Below are 17687 nucleotides of genomic sequence, written 5' to 3' on the forward strand. Positions count from 1 at the left end.
GAGTGGCGTGGGGGGTTACACTGTTGGGACAAGAGAACCAAGTTTGGTAGAGGGGGGCAAGTTGAGTTAGGGGGACATGGATGGGGACCGGGGGTGCGGTGCATGTCTCAGACACAATAATACTATTCATTGGGCTCAGACATGGGTGTTAACTCCCCTCTGACAGAGCACAATGGGACTCGGCGGCATTCAGGCAGCCTTGGTGATATTGTTAGTTCAGGGCTGCATTCTCCCTGCCGCAGGATAGAGCGCCTGCATTGTACCCGTCCGGCAGGATGGATGGAGGGAGGTTTGAGAGGTGAAAGGCAAAGAAAGAGAGAACAGTACGTTTGTCTATCTGTCAGTGCTGAAGGAGCGCGGGGCAGAGGGAACAGAGGGCGGAGAGGGTGGGGAGGGGCGGCAGCAACGGAGGTGGCGTTGGGGGTGTTTTGCCCCATGGCATTGGACTTGTTTGTTTCAGGGAGGTGTGGGGGGGGGGGGGAAAAGGAGAAAATGATAATAAAAAGACTGTGCAATAAATTTTACTCAAGCAGCCGAGTGCAGAGCTAAAGAGGCATTAACAGGGGTGGGGACACAGATGGAGTGAGGAAGGCATGGTGGCATTTCTATGGGAAAAAACATGGCAGTTTAGATGCATTTTGTTCATGCGCTTGAAAAGAGGAAGAGCGGAGAAGGGTGTTCAAGGGGAATGACAGAAAATGAGAACTGTGGAGGTTGCTGCTGTTTGTGACTCAGATGAGGTGACATCCAACGACCACAAGACCTACTTTTTCCGTGGAGAGGGGATGCAGTATATAATTGTGAGGGAGGAAAATACAGATGAATCAGCATAGTAGGCATTGGGGAATACAGCTGTGACTCAGACACTGACATAAGTCAGGCTTCTATCCAAATGTAGCGCAAATTGTAAATCAATTTCCAGAAAATGTGAACTAAAATTAGTTTCAGTTCACTTCTGTGACATGCTTGGAGTTGGTTCAGATAGATAAACAGCTGGTAGAACTAACTGCCACTAAATGTGTTAATGTGCTGCTTCTTAAATATTTTTGGTTTGGGGATTATTAGTTGTACAAAAACAAAACATTTGATGACATCACCCTGGGCTCCAGGAAATTGTGATTGGCATTTCCAAACATTTTCTGACGTTACATTGACAAAATGTTTGAAAGTGATAATTAGTCATAACCCCAAAATCATGCAAACAATTAAAGCATGTCCGGATTTGTTATACAACTTACTCTTATTGATATGTTGACTATAAAAGGCAACTCTTAGGCCTCATTTCCGCTGCCTGGTTCGGCTCAACTCATCTTACTTTTGGTAACAGGTACTTTTCTCTCTTTCGTTTTTCACTGCCAATCATACCTCCGCTGTGTAGACGCGATTTTCAGCTGATTGCCATAATGACACTGCATGAAATCGCCATCACATAATCTTTAACATGACACTCGTATGGCATAAGTTTTGTGGGCTGCCATTTTTTAAAATCTGAGGCGAGTGAATAAAAAAAAAAAAACGTGGTTGCGATTGGCGGCAGCACAACTATTTAACAATGGCAGGTTTATGCAGCAGGTCACTTGTTGTGCTAGTGATGATTCTCAGTGATTTAACTCTTTCGTCTAGTATTGACTAAAATTAGACATACCTAAGGCATCAATTGTTACCAACCCAATCATGTCAGCATAGTTTGGCAACGGAACAAAAGTCATAGTCATTTTCAAAGGTGTTGCGTGAACTGTCACCTCAACGTATCTGAATGAAAATCTCTGCTAAATTTGAGAAGGCTTGTTCCAAGAAAATGTTTTGGTCCTGACAATCAATGCACTCTTTTTTAAGGAAAACAACAACCAGCCTATTTCAAGAAAAAATAATTATCTAACAAGTATAGCCACATTAAAAAAGGATTGATGTGCCACTCAGAATGTTAACTATATTGGTCTATGCACTTAAGACATTTAGTAATATTAACTGTAAAATAAGAAACTAAGTATATCAGTGCGCCATTCTTTAACTCCACACAGACATAGTTTTTAATTAGCCTATATGCTTTAACAGTATACTAGATTTCCTGGAATTCAATTATGTCTTATAGTTTTGGTGTACCACCCCACGATTTTCAGCAACACCATATTGTCACCCCTATGAAAAATGTGTACGGGTGTCACTGCAGGCACTATCCATAACTTTTGCTAGTGCAAAACTAAAAAAGAGCAAGTCAAGTTAAGCAGAGCCATGCCGTACCATGCAGTGAAAATTGCAGCATGTGCTGCCATATGGGCTCATAGACATGTCATCAAGTTCCTTTAGAAGCTGCAGTCACTGAATATCCACCTCCCACTGAGCACTTATAAAATAGCAGATCTATAGTAGCAGTATGGTATAGATGAAAAGGACAGAAATATAAAAGGGCGGCAGTATCCACGGCTTCACACACACAACCACACACATGAATCTAATCACTTACTCACTAGACATGACACACACAACCCACATTTGCACACACACACACACACACACACACACACACACACACACACACACACACACACTAAGAGTATCACTGCTCCTTCTGCACAGAATAACCTGCTTTCGTGAACAGTACTTTGTTTGTTTCCCCTCTGGTAAACTCTGACCAACCGTTCCCATAGCAACCTTACCTACTCATTCCCTGTGTGAATGTGTGTGTGTGTGTGAAAGAGAAAAAGAGGGAGAGAGGTATGTGGGGTTGTGTGCGGGTTTAGAGCAGGACTTCCTGCTCTGGGGAGGTAGAAATATGAATCAAGGGCTCCCGTTAAAGGACCAGTGTGTTAGAGTTAGGGGGATATACTGGCAGAAATTAAATATAAGTATGTTTTATTTAGTGTATAATCACTTGACAATAAAAATAGTTTTGTTCTCCTTACCTTAGAATGAGCCGTTTATATCTACATAATAAGCGGGTCCCTAGTTTATGGAGATTGACATGCTGCACCGCCATGTTTCTACATTAGTCCAGGACCGTCAAACCAAACACTGGCTCCAGATAGCTCCAGATACAGCTATTCACATTTTCACATCGGCTACTGCAGTAAGAAGCCAAACTGCAATGAGCACAGAGAAGTTTTAGCTGGTTGCAATCTACAATTCACTGCTAGACATAACCAAATCTCCCTAAATTTTACACACCTCACCTTTACTGTGCAACTCAATGTCTGATGAACGCTGGATGATTCTGGCTAAAAGCAACAAGCTAACCTTTCACCCAAAGCATGCACACATGTTGCCCTATTCCAGCTCATCTGCATTCACTCCCAGCAGTCTGGAGTCAGACCACAGACCTCAAAGAGGGAAAGAGCAAGCGGTGTGATGCCGGGGTGTCAGACAGGCAGGGGCATGGCTCTCGTCAGGGGGCTAATGCCCTTCAGGGGTGGCTGAGGTAGGTAGGGTACTGCCCTTTGTCCCTGGTGGGGGGATTACACTGGTCAACCAGCACAGACAATGCACCCCCCTCCTGGGATGGGAGGACCAACCTGCTCTCTACCAATGATAGGGGCAGTCAACTGATCACTAACTTAATTAAGGACAGAGGAAAGTAAGAGAGGAGGAGAAGGGGGTGATGCAGGAGACGGAGCAAGAGGTTGAGAAGAAGTAGAGGCCAGGCTGATGAAAGGAGTGGGGAGGGGGATAAAGTAAAGAAAGTGAGAGGGGAAGAAAGCGATGCAAGGAGCACAGGGACACGCTAAAATAAGAAGAGGCACGGAGTTAAAAAGAGAGCAATGGGAAGCGACGGAGGGGTGAACAGAAGGCTTCTCTAGCACAGGATTAGGGGAGGGAAGATGAAAGGATCAGGTCTAACAGAGGACGGGAAAAAGGCCAGGAGAGATGGCCAGAGGAGGGAGAGCGGCGACTTAAACTCAAAGCAAGGAAATCAAGCAGAAGAACGAGGGAGAAAAGAGAGAGAGAGCTCAGGTGTCTGTGACCTCGAGGCACTCTTGGAAGAGGCCTTTTTTATAACAAGAGCACACTGAGTTTACATGCACAAAATAGTCCAGTTTTGCCCTTATTCTGAAAAAGATAATACGCATATGAAGCTTTTTACTTGTTGTATTAAAATATGGAGAAATATAACAGCTGGGGTCGCTTGTCATTTTGCTTTTCTGCATTTCAGTAGTATTTTTTTCACAGTTTCCTATCAGTGGTGGACTTGCTGGACTCTTTCCTTCCTTCACTTTCTTGAAAAGGTCTGTGCTGCCATATTTCTGCATATTACAAAACCTTTTGTTATCCAAGTCTTGATCAGAAATGTGAGGTTTCGTTTGCATGCATCTCTACACCAGCCTTGCAAACTGTTTTACATGTGTACAGTGTATCCGTGGCAACACACAGTGGACCTACACAGACAAGAGGCGAGTTTGTGCCACAAATTTCTCTGAAAACCCTAACTGAGACAGATATTCCAAACTAGCTGTATACATGTCTAAATAATTCTCCTGAAACCTGAATAATACCACCATTTCCCATATCTTAATCAGAAAATGCTAAATTCGGAAAACAGCACGATTGAAAATATTTAAACAGAGTATGCTGGTTATATGACCCACATCAAGTTCAGAATATTGTCATATTCGGAACAATAGGAGAATAGAGAACCCCAGTAATGAGTCCTAAAACACTGAAATCTGTGAGCATTTCAGCACCTCTGGTTCCCTCGACTCAAGGTCAGCGGCATTTTTGAATGGGTTTTTGGTTAGTTGCCTGAAATAAGGTCTGTGGTTAACACAAGCTGAAGAGACTTTCATGTTTTGTTCTACAACATAAAATTCATCAGTAAATACCCTTCTCGCAAACTTTGAAGCTGTTATTGTCTTAAAAAAGATGGTTGCTAACAAGTGGCTAAATGAGACTAGGAAAACGACATCATGCCGAACTGGCTTCACAGTCTCGTAGTGGTGGCGACACGACAGTAGTGTATGTTGTTCATTTTATCAGAGCAAAAGCTTTTTACTTCTGGCTATAACATTTAGGCTTCAAAAATCCTGAAAGTGGTGTTCATTTGTGACAATTATCTTTCTGAATAAAACATGTAAGCATCATAAATGTCTGTTAACCACAGAGCTTGATTTCTGCAATGATCCAAAATTCAATTTAAAACAACATAGGCTTTTAGATGAGGGAACCAGCGGTACGTTAGCTTCCAGAAAAACGTCATCCCTGGAGCACTGTATACAGGTCCGCATGTAACCATAGCCAGTGTGAAAACACCCTCTCAGTTCCCTATTTATGCCACAGCACACACACCTATTCAAATCCAATGACAAATACAGCAGATAATTCTATTACAGAGGACTTTAATAGAGGATATTTAGGGGACAGTTAGCGGACCCAGGTAGCATAGCTCAGGCCCACTGCAGACAGATATGGCTCTGCAAAACTTAACAACAGGGATTTGGCAGCACTGTTGATTGAACATGCCAAATCCCATTTGTCGGAGGACTGTGCGCGTTTGTATCGACACTCTGTAACCTTGTGGCTTCGTAAAAGGAGACCTCAGTGTGTGTGTGTGTGTGTGTGTGTGGGTGTGTGTGTGTGTGTGTGTTTGTGCGTGCCTGGCGGGCAGGCAGGTGGGTGGCACGGTTCAGCTGTATAGGTACATTGGTCTTAACTCCCCTCCATCTATGCTCCTCTCCATCCCTTCATCCTTCCATCTTTACTCCGGTGTCCGCCTCGATTCCCCCTCTTCACAAAAAAGGGTGACAAGACGGAGATAGAGAGGCTTTCTCAACACTCCTTTTCTTGCTTTCCCTCCCTCCCTCCCACCCCCCACCCCCTTCCTCCCTCCGTTCCTTGCATCCCCTATGGTAGAGCTGCCAGACAGGAGTGCTCAGCAGCTCTCCGAACGTTATTGATCCTGAGAGCAAGCCGGCCAGGGAGTTGGTGTCTCTCCTCTCCCTCTCTCTCTATCTCTCCTCCCTCCATCACACCCTCATCCCCGCCACAGCCCGCAACTTTTTCCTCCCCCCCTCCGCGCCCTCCCTCTCCGCCTCTACTTCATTTATCAAGGTTAAAGAACTCTTATAAAAAAAGGAAGAAGGGGTCGCCTGGATGTTATCTGACTTCATGAAAGAAATCCCCTCAGGCCACTCCACTAGAGGAGGATGCTCTTTGCCAGACCCAACTCTACACACACACACACACACACACACACACACACACACACACACACACACACACACACACACACACACACACACACACACACAAAACATGCAGTGGCACCAAGCAGCGGCCCACTCATAGCTCGTCAGAAATAGTAAGTAACATGTCCAGTTTGGTGCACAGCAACAGGACATTCAGAAATAGAAATGAGGAGGATGGATGAATGGGCGAGGGAAGGGGAAATTAGAAAATTAGTCAGTGTGTTACTCAACGAGGTCAAACATGAGCATAACAGCACCACTTTCTCAGAAGGGACAATTTAGAGTTTAATAGGAACAACTTTTGGGTTGCCAGGTGCACTGCACGCTCATTTCTACAAAGTAAGTGGTTGTACAGTTCATTCAACAAGAGCTGCAGTAGTATGCCCTCCTTAAGGAGGATGAACACAAGAGTTTTTTTTATTATTACAAACTGGCAATATAGATGTTTTTAGAGCTGAAACAATTTGTCGATAAATTGAGCAGTCGATCAACAGAAAATAAATAGGAAAAAATTAAAACAATTAGTCGTTTACGTCTTTAAGTAAGAATGCAAAAAAAGCATCTTAAATGTAAATATATGGTGGTTTATTAGTATAATAAACCACCATATGCTTAGCCACATCTCCTTTAAGTTACCATTGATACTATGCCCATCAAGCTTTCCAATTTGGCACATCAAGTATCATGCAGTCAAAAATGTGCTTACACATATATGTCAATATAACATTAATTTTCCCCACTACTGATATCTGCTGTAACTACTAAAATTACAGTATCTTACAGTTTCTTACACTTCTGTGTTTAAAATTCTAATTTAAGACAAATGGACCTACCAATCACAACACAACAGAGTGGCGCCATAGAAATGTAAAATAAAGCTTACATCTTTTTTCTTTAAGTCCTCAAAAAACATTTTTTCTCATAAAAAATTAGACCTTATACAAAAGCAAGCAATGTGTATACAGAGCCAGTAGAGTACCCCAGGGATAACGTTTTTCTGTAGACCAATGCAGAAGTTTGAGTCACCCTGGTTTCCTCATCAAAAAGCCTATGGGATTTTTTCATTGGATTTTGAGATATTGCAGAAAATAAGCTCTGCTCCAAACATTTGATACTTAAACATTCTGTTCAGCAAGATAATCTTCACAAATGAACACCACTTTTAAGATTTTTGAAGCCTAATTGCAATTGCCAGAAGTAAAAAGCTACTGCGAGGCTATAAACAAACTACACTTTGGCCACATGGCTTAATTTCACCAAAACCATGAGGCTGTAAAGCCGTGTTTGGCACGGCATGGCTTGATGACGTTCTGTAGTAGCCACTTGTGGCAACTTTTTCAAGTTTTTAAAGACATATAAAAGCTTCAGAAATCACGAGTGGGTACTGACGTCTTTTATGTCATAGAACAAAATGTGAAAGTGTCCTCAGCTTGTGTACCACAAACCTTATTTAAGGCTTCTAACCAAAAACCCTAAAGCAAAAAAAATAACTGACTTTAAGAACGGAGGTGCTGAAATGCTAACTAATTTCAGGATTTTAGGACTCATTCCTCAGGGACATTCAAAAAAATACACCTAAGGTCCCATCTCTGACCAGGCAGATAGTCAATCATAGATTTGGATACTGGCGTTGCCAGGTGGCCAATCAGATTTCTGGGGTGTGCCACCCCAGGCCTCCCCCTGGATAAGGTAAATTTGCATCCTGTGTACTTCAATTTAACACATAAGATGTAAAAGCTAGGAAAACAAACAGCAAAGGAGTATATGTGGAGAATACAATGACTGTTGTCCTGTTTTTACTGTATGATATTGGCCATGACAAAACAAACTGCTCTACATGAGAGATACTGCCTGACTGATAGTAACTCAGGGGGCAGTCATGGAACATAAGAGAAGTGATATGTACCAAAAACATCATATTTTAATGTATTTATCAGCAAGCTAAAATTAGCTAGCAAGCTAACATTAGGTTTCCATGGCCATCATGTCACTGGAATATGCCTGCATTCACTCATGTACGACCCTTAACAGTGACAGGTTTACTGTACCCCTGGAAATCCTTATTAATATGCCTTTTCTACTTCAAACAGACATAGCCAAAGGCAGTTATCTCATTTCTAGCTTGTGACCGTCAATCTTGCAGCCTGAAATGCCAGAACTGTCACCAGCACACTATGAGCGCGAAAGCTAAATATGCTAACGTTAGCTCCACCAGTTGGTTGAAACTCCGTCCCCGGCTGACTTTAAAATGTTTCCAGCCAACTGGTTCTGAAACAAATATGCTATAACACAATATTTAATCCTTTACTTACACTTTTGCTCCACTCCACCATCCAACGTACATGAGTACAGCTCCACACATGCTGCTTTATCAGGTGCAGAAACCCAAAGCTTAACAGGGCAGCTGCACATAGTAACGGTTGCTAGGCTAAGTGTGTTTGAGGGAGGGGCTTTGTGACCACGTGATTTCCTAGTTCAAGAGATTTTATCATGGATTTTATACACCAAAGATGAATTAATTAATTGAGAAAATAATAAGGAATACCTAGTTGCAGCCCTAGTTAGTTCTATTTTATCCTTTAAAAACTGGGCAATTTGGTTAGACGTCTTTCAAACAGATGGGTAGAAAGCTATGAGCAACTTAAGACGTGGCCCAATATTTTGTAGTAAATTAGTAAAAATACAAACTAACTAACAAAAAAGAGACACGAAAATTACTTGAATGAATTAAAAAAAAGCATATATTGTTTTCTGTAACATATTTTCTAATATGTGAATTTAAACATAATTCTACATATACATATATATGGTCTTTCATTACATATGCTTTCTGGACATCTTTTCCTCAAATTTAAAAACAATATTTTTTTATTAAACTAATTTTCAGGTCATTTTCTTGTCACCTTTACCAAATTTCTTGCAATTTGCGGGACATTTCTTGTCAAGTTGCTCGTTGTATTTTTCCTCATAATTATGAAAGCAATCAAACCACTTTGTTCAGATTACAAGGGTTAAAAAACTTTTGAAAGGCTTCTGTATGCAGCACAAGAAAACTGAACCAGGTCTCAAAATTTAATCAATTGATTGAGAAAATAATTCTAGTTGCTGCCCTGGCTATTTTCATTTATGCATCTAGCAGATATATTAAGCATTAGTTTATCATTTATTAACACATCTGTTAAAGAGAAACTAGAAGAAACTGGAACTAAAATAATTCACAACAAAACTATACAAATAAGTACATCTGGAACGTTAGTTTGCACAAAGCCACCAGACCTGTACATTTTAAGCTCCATTATCCATGTGTGGAGGGAATACAGTTTCTGCATTTCCAGTCTTTAAGAGACTGTAGCAGCTATTGTCCCTGTTTGTAAAAGGACTGGAAATGGCTCTACGTGTGGAGTACATCCTGTCTTCCATTGTTACTGCTTTCACTCTCGCCTATAAAGGCCTGCCTGCACTCCAGGCTACAACAGCCAGGCAAATACACACAGCAGCACATTACAGAGCCATACCTTCCCCTCCCTTTGTGCTCGGTAATTGCCACAATGCATCTTCTCGTCCAGCTAATTAAGTGAGTCTTTCCCATTGTCTCCCAATACTATCACCTCTTCACATAGCCGGAGAGCGAGGGAGAGAGAGAACTATTAAAGTAAGAGATGGAAAGAGCAAAGGGGTGGAAGAAATACAAAGGCAGGAGTCCAAATAGAGAGAGGATGAATGACAAAGGCATGTGTCTGTGTCCCAGTAAATGTTTACCTGTTGAAAAAGGTGCCTGTTGTCTGTGTTTGCCGGTGAGCTGTAAACAGCGCATTACAGCTGTCAGACAAAAATATTCATTCTCAATAAAGTCATTTCAGGAATCGGTGGGGGAAAGTCTCAACTTTTAGATTGACAGCAGTGCATTTTTAAGATGACTACACGAGGAAGGAGCATTTTCAGCACTGCTGGATGCCTTAAAATAACAAAAACTGGAGTGTTGTGGGTTATTTGTCTGACGACCCTGACAGAGAGTTTTAAGGTGAACATGTTTTATTGTTACTTCACTTAAATGTTTGACCTTCACTGCAGTGAATGATGTATGTACAGAGTTTGACACTAGAAGGCTGTTTTCACATTCAGCTACAAGGGGAAAGTTTTCCTGTGCTCACCCTCAATCTGATTTGAACGTGCGCATGTGCGACAATGATTCTTACATTATAACTAGTTTGTAAGCCAAATACGGTCCAATATTTCACGAACTGATTTTTTGTGTGGAAATGGATATGAGAATAAACACGTCAATTTTGATTTGATGTATTGATTGTATTGATGTATTGATTTTTGAAATTGTATGAATGATTAATATTGCAAAATGCATATTAATATTTGGTAACCTACTAGAATGATAAAATCAATCACCTCTTTAATAGGCTTGATACATTTTGCTGCAATAAAAACAACTGAAGTGAGATGAGTACACTGAAAAATGTTTTTAAGCAAATGTTGATACAGTTTTTTGGGGGGGACATAATTTGTACTTGGAAAAAATTTAAAGAAAAATCACAACATATCGCAAACATTTCAAATTGCATTAATATTGTATCATGACTTAAGTATCGCGATAACATCGTATTAAAAACAACAGGAAATATCAATAATTTTACTTCAAAGAGTTGCTTTATCACATAACTTTCCAAATACATTAACTTGTTTTAGGAGAGCGCTGAGTTCCACTCTTACGTGCAATATCCTGTATATTTCCTAACATCACACCGTGCATCACACTCTCTGTAGTAACAGTTATATGAGCTTCAAACTGTCATGACTTCACTGCATCTGTGCACAATAATTGTGGAAGCACTTGATTAAATCTATAATGAACAAATAGAGAACAGGTGCTTTTGTTTCTTCTTCTCCTTTATGTCCTCAGACGCTTTTGTGTGGCTAACAACTGAATTATCGGAGGACACAGACCAACAGACTCATCTAAATTCCACTTCTCTTCAGAGTTGCTAGGAGGGCAGCCCCCCTCCAAAACACACACAGACACACACTCGCTCCATGCTCAAGTCCACTCGCTGACCTCTCAGGCCAGACACTCTCTTCCCAAACCCCAAAACTCTCCCCCAACCCCCCAAAAACTCTAAACCCCTCCTTGAACCCCTACCACCCCCTTCCCATCCTGAACGCCTTTCCTTCCCACACTCAAGTTCCTGTCAAGGTCCTGACAGACAGACAGACAAGTAGGGTGACATCATGGTGCAGAGAGAGAGACAGAGGAAGGGGGCTGCCTGCCTGTCTGCCCCTCAGCACCCACACAATGCAGCAGGGCATCTGGCACTGGGGTGTTGGTGGGGGACTGGGTGGGGATCTGTCAGGACAAAGCGTTTACATCCCCCTCCCTGGAATATGATTATATTTTGTAAATGGCGGCTGAGACGTAAACGTGTGAGGAGAAGAAAAGGGGCTGAGATGCAGTGGCGGCGGCGGGAGGGTGGGTGGGCACTGACACAGTTATGGATTCATACAGTGAAGGCACCAACAGATATATTAGTCCAACCATATGAAGAGACGTTGGGATATCCATGAATGTCTAAACCCTTTAAAACCTGGTTTGACATCACTTTTCTGCATAAAGACACTTCTCATGAGCAATTTGACCCTTTGAAACCTTTGCAAATCCGCTTAATTTCTCTCAAAAACATTTTGGAAAAAGGCAATGACCAACTTAGCAAGAAATGCCCCACAAATCGTAAGAAATTAGTATAAGGTGACAATATATATATATAATATATATTTATAATCTCTGGAATTCTATATTAAAAATTATGTTACAGAGAAAATAATACATATATATATATATATATTTAATTTTCTGCATGCATCTCTTTTGGGGTCATTTTCTTGTGTGATTTGCTTTTTTACTTTTCTTTTTTGCTTATTTTCAGGTAAATTTTTGTAACTTTTTTGTAACTAATTTCTTGCTTTTTTAAGGCCACATTGTGTTGCTAATTGTCTTCTCTGCATGTTTTTGAAAGAAAGCAAACCCTTTTGCTCATGTTTCAAAGGGTTAAAGTAAATGTCTTAATGGAAAAGCTGCTCCAGTACAGTGTAAGGAATTTAAAATGTAAATCTACATGTAAATTTTTTTTATTCTAAATACTGTTTTTGTTGAATTTTTCCCTCCACAAACTGAAATTAAAATTGCTCAAACTAACAGGTGTAATGTTGATCTGCATGTGTGTGTGTTTGGTCACTTCCAGCTTGTTAATTTGCAGGACGCAGGACAAAACAATGGTGCCAACGGGATAGAAATCAGTGTCATAATACTCTCTCTCTCACTGCAGCGGCCCCCACCTCTGTCTCCGTCTGAGAGGCTGTCTACTCGGCTGTGTGCATACAAGTGTGTGTCTGTCTGTGTGCATACATAAAATAAATGAGCTGTGCGTATGCATTGTGCGAGTCCACAGGCCCAGTGTATATATTAGAAATGTGACTTGACCCTGGCAGGCTGAAGCAGGGTTTCTGCGTCGCACTGGGCGTGGGAAAAAGGGGAGACCTCTTTTCACAGCTGCTCTGGCCGTTGCATTGAACCAATGGAGGCCCCTCGACACCCCCCAACCTGCCTCTGCCGCTAATGCCCCCCCTCCCTTGCTCCCTCCTTTGCTCCCCCTTTCCCATTCACTCTGCAGCCTGCTGCCTTTCAGCGGACCCCCGTCCCTCCCTCCTGCATGTACTCTGCTCGTCACCCTGCTGCACCCCACCATCACAACCACCACCAACCTCTAATACAGCCACCTCGCCATTCAGCCACTGTGCATTGAGATGCCAGAGGCCTGTGAGCTTTAAGGAGGTAAAGAAAAACAACACAGCTAACTGACTAATGATGTAAAGCAACTATACACTGTAAAATCTGACAAGTCGATTTCACTTCTTTTTTAAAAAAGAAATCTAGCACACTGATTGCCTAGAAAACTGTAAGTAAATACAACTATGAGTCTTCATTTCTGTTTACTTTATATATAATTATGTTTAATATCTGAATTCTGCTTGTTGCAAAATCATATTTGTACACTCTTGAACATAGACCTCGCACATCTCCTAACTTGGCAAAATCCTCTTTGTCATTATCAAGTTAAGTCAGATTAATTTGGTTTACTGAAGTTGCTCAAAATTAGAAAGAACAAGGTAATTTTAAAGTAGCAACAACTTTGCAAAATTAAGTAAATGCAGCTAAATTTTAAGAATAGAAAAGAATAGAGGAGAATAGCTTTACTGTCATTTTAATTAATTGTACAACAAAATTTGCTGTACATTCACACAGTGCAATTACATGGACATGAATAACCTGTTTATGATTGGGTTTTGGAATATCCCGTTTATGTGTTTAAGCATGTAAACACCATATTCCCTTTATGAGAAACATGATAATGCTAGCTGGAGAGACTGGGATTATGCATGTAATGTGAATAACCCGATTTCTCCATGTACATGTAAACACCATATCCAGAATATGATCATAACCTGGATAAGTCTCATAAACAGGTTGTTTGTGACCATGTAACTGCGCTCACAAACACACGCGTTCAGAAAAAAAATAACAAGTAGAAATGAAGTAAACATAAATTAAGATTAATAGTTACATTTACTTTACTTTTTAAAGGCATTTGGTTTCCAAAATTATTTTAAGATCAACTTGCCAGATTTTACAGTGTAATGTAAAATAAGTAACTTATGAAACTAATTTGGCCTAAAACTTAATACAAACCCTGAAACCAGACCTCACGCCTCATTTCTCACATTTCCTCTTCACCTCATGAGTTTGCTCTACTTTTTTAAATTCTTCAAATTCAGCTCTATTTTTCGCACATTCTCCTCTCTCGTTCCTTCTCCGAGCCTTTCTGCAGATACTTTAATTTATGTTAACATACGCCACCACTCTGCACTCCCTGCCTACCCCCCTACACACACACATTCACCACCTCCATCCATCCAGTGTATTCATTTGAAGAGATTTATTTCCTATCAAGCTGCATAATGCAGAGGGTATAATTCAAATCAACTTTTAAGAACAGCCAAGCAGCGCAGTTTATGTATACAAATCTAAAAAGCCCTGTAAAAAAAAAATCCCAGCAAACAGCGGGGCGTTAAAAGCAGATCGGCAACTTTAAGAAGCCATGGGTGGGCGGTGGGTGTTTGGTTTTGCCATTAAAGATAACCTATTACTGATAAACCTCACAATCAGTCCGCTTAAACGCGTAATGCAGGCTTCATTTGTTTCAGATCCTCTTACTAATCTGACAGCATAACCATGCAGAGGCAGGCTCGGAGTGAAACACGCACGCCCACATGCAATTTTGGAGAAACTTTAAAAGGTCACATAATGTGCAGAATAACTCCAACAGATTCTCAGGAGCAGTCCTATCGTGCTGTCTAGCTACCCCGCTGATACGCCAGGCGTGTTGAGGAAATGTTGAGAAGCAGCGAGGGGGCAGCGGCAGAGGGGGGAGGAGGGAGGGAGGGAGGTTGTAGCCGAGAACCTGAAAGGACTCCATCTCCCTTGGCCAACATGCCATGACGGTGTGGAGCAGCAGCCTGAATTGGTTTCTCTGGGGTGGCGGAGCTGGAGAGGTGATGGCAAGATGAGCCCGAATGGGGATGGAAAGGGGTGGAGGTGGAGGAGGGGGGCTGTGAGGGAGGAGATACTGAGGTGTGTGTGTTTGTGTGTTTGAGGGAGAGAGAATAAGAGAGAGAGGGATGGCAGACCGGATCTGAGGTACTGTAAATGAGCGGATTACTGCTCCCCTCTCTTCGAGTCTTTCCATAAACATGAGAGTGCTCGAATGTGGAAGCAACACTGCTATGTGTGAAATCACACATCCTCCGGCCCGCACTTCCTATACGAACAATTGTAACGAATGCACATATTGTACATGGGTCCTGTAAGGGTAAAACGAGGCGTGAATGCAGCCCCGTGCGTGCTAGCTCTTAATTGCTGTTATGAATATAAAGAGGATGTGAGGAGTGTCACTTCTGGATTGATGTGTCTCTGCGTCAAATTTAGCCTGTAGCTATGCCTCTACTTCTAAAGCCTGTGTCCAACCGAAGCTTGTTTGCATCGATTTATCTAGTTTGTGGATATGATATTGACTAAGTAGACGGGCAGCCCTTATCGAGTTGAAGCAAAGCGAAGGAGGTTTAAGAGGTGGTCGAACGTTATAGAGGAGGATAGCCACAGGCTGTGAAATCTCCTCTGATCTTCCCTTGTCTGATTCTCAAACGCAACTCTTTCTCTGGGGGGGCATGCTGATATAGAAATAGGCCAATGTCACAGAACGCTCATCTAACCCTGGAGGGAAATAATAATAAAAAAAAAAATCACTTCTTCTGTTTCTCCCTGATGACGGACCTCAATCTCAGCGGATGGGGCTTCGTCTCCCTCTCCTCCCCTCTCCAACGCTCCCCTCCATCACTCCGTCTACTTTGTTCTCCGCAGGAGGTTGAACATGCACGAGCTGAGCGGCATTCTCGGCCTTGATGGCCCGCTGCAGCAGCTGTTAGGATAGCGAAGGTAATCTTTAGTCGTGTCACTCAACACTGAGAGGGGAAGCTGAGAGGAAAGTGAGTGAGTCACCTAGTTCTGGTTTCAGCCGTCCATCATCTTCAGCATTATGCGCTGTTATAAAAAGCTACAGCTTGCAAGGTTTTGACAACTAGTTAGCAGAGTAGCCATGAGCGGATTGTAAGACAATGGGCCCCTGGGCACAGATATGCAAAAGGCTCTGCCACCTCTCCTATGTAGGAGTACGACACACAGATTTTGTCGTGATTTTGCCTCTTTTTTGCTGCTGTTTTACACCTGTTTGTATTTGTTGTGCATCGTTTTGTGTTTTGTGTTTTGTGTCCTATTGTGATAATTTTGTGGGAGGAGTTTCTGTCATTTTGTGTCTCTTTGTGGTTGTTTTTGGTTTGCTTTTGGCCCCTGGGCCTGTGCCCAGTAGTCATGTTTAGTAATTCAACCATGACAGTAACTATGACAGCGGGATTATATGTAATACCGATAACCAGTAGTGTTGTTAGGCTCAGCCCCCTGTATTTTATACATAGCCCTGGATCTCAAGATGAAGGCTATATATATATGTTTGAAAAAATGAGAGTAGGCCTAATAATAATAATCTGAATTTCTCTTCATACTTAAATAAATTAACTTGGTTACATTCCACCACTGTTAATGTACATACATATTATTTTTCCAACTGTTAATGATAGTATTATTTGTGAAGCATTCAATTTTTACTTAATACTAATTACTTTTAATATTTTTAACTTTTCACAATGAATCTGGAAAGTTTTACAAGAGTTTTTAAAAGTAAATGAGGTGCCAGAGTGCATAAAAAAAGGATCAAGTAAGAGGTAGTTCTTCAAAAAATTTCCTAGGGCTGTGGGGAGGAGGGGGGGGTATTTTTAGTTTGTTTTACGTGTGTGTGGACCACTGCTGCAAAATTCACGGATATTTAGGTGTACCTAGAAACTTTTCCCTCAAACTTAAAATACAAAAACAAAAACCCAAAAAAGAAATGTTTCTATGTAAGTATGGATGAGCGTATAAGGCCTGGACAGAGAGCAGAGGACAGAAAAGTAAGTAGTTGGTGGGGGGAGTTCAGAGGGAGGGAATTAGAGGAGTGAGGGACTTAGCCACCCCGGCAGTCTTTCCACATGAGCACACCTTGTGCACACACCAGGCCGAGCCCCTCCCAACTCAAACCCATGTATCCTTAAAGGGATAAAAAGCATGGACAAAGGAATTAAAATATAGATTACACAAGTGGCCACCCTGCATCTTATCTGCCAAAACCGAAGAATCTAACAAATTGGATCAGACGTTATAAATCGGGGGGCGAGAGGCCAGTGAGTATGAGGGGTGAGGAAAGCAAGCGAGAAAGTGTGCATGTAAAGAATTCGATTTTTTTGTGAAGAGATCAATTATGATGAAACCACACTTTTGCGTGCACACTTGTAATAACGCTGCGACTTCTCAGGCCTCCAAACAAAAAGATTTACCAGGTTGATTGTAACTATGTGAAGATAGTGTTTGAAAAGTTCAAGTTCAAGTGTGTTTGTAGTGTGAGTTTTTGATAGCACACAGAGGAAGATTATTTTGAAGTCTCACCTGTAACTCTGCAGTGATGAAGCCTCAATGTGACCCACTCTGTGAACTCTGACCCTCAGAGCAGGAGGCGGTGTGTCTCCTCTGAATTGCTGTCCAGCAAGTTCAGATGCAGGCCTGCAGATGGGGTGCGTGTATTTCTGTGTGACTGCGCTTCTGTCTGCACTGCGCAGATTCCTGTAAAAACATAAAAACACTATGTTGAGAGAGGGTCCATTTATTTTCTCTGCTCTTAAGCAAAAATAAATGTCAGTAAACATTTTAGCTACACTTTAAATCCTCTATAGGAAACCACTGAACCACTTTGTCACACTGATTTAAAATCACATTTAATCTTTAAATTGTAGAATTATTAATAATTT

General features: G+C 41.6%; 1 long non-coding RNA gene across 2 annotated transcripts in view; it reads right to left on the bottom strand.

Moving 5' to 3' along the window:
• The window catches only part of LOC148189593 (uncharacterized), a 51173-nt gene that overhangs the window by 21763 nt on the left and 11723 nt on the right, over positions 1 to 17687 (bottom strand). For both annotated transcript variants that reach the window (XR_015776655.1, XR_015776654.1), the window contains exon 2: positions 17329 to 17502. This is a non-coding gene — a long non-coding RNA (uncharacterized LOC148189593). The remainder of the gene's footprint in view (positions 1 to 17328; positions 17503 to 17687) is intronic.

This window comes from Plectropomus leopardus, chromosome 5 (assembly GCF_026936395.1).
Source record: "Plectropomus leopardus strain MGB_pleo_1.0 chromosome 5, ASM2693639v1, whole genome shotgun sequence".
Taxonomy (NCBI): Eukaryota; Metazoa; Chordata; class Actinopteri; order Perciformes; family Serranidae; genus Plectropomus; species Plectropomus leopardus.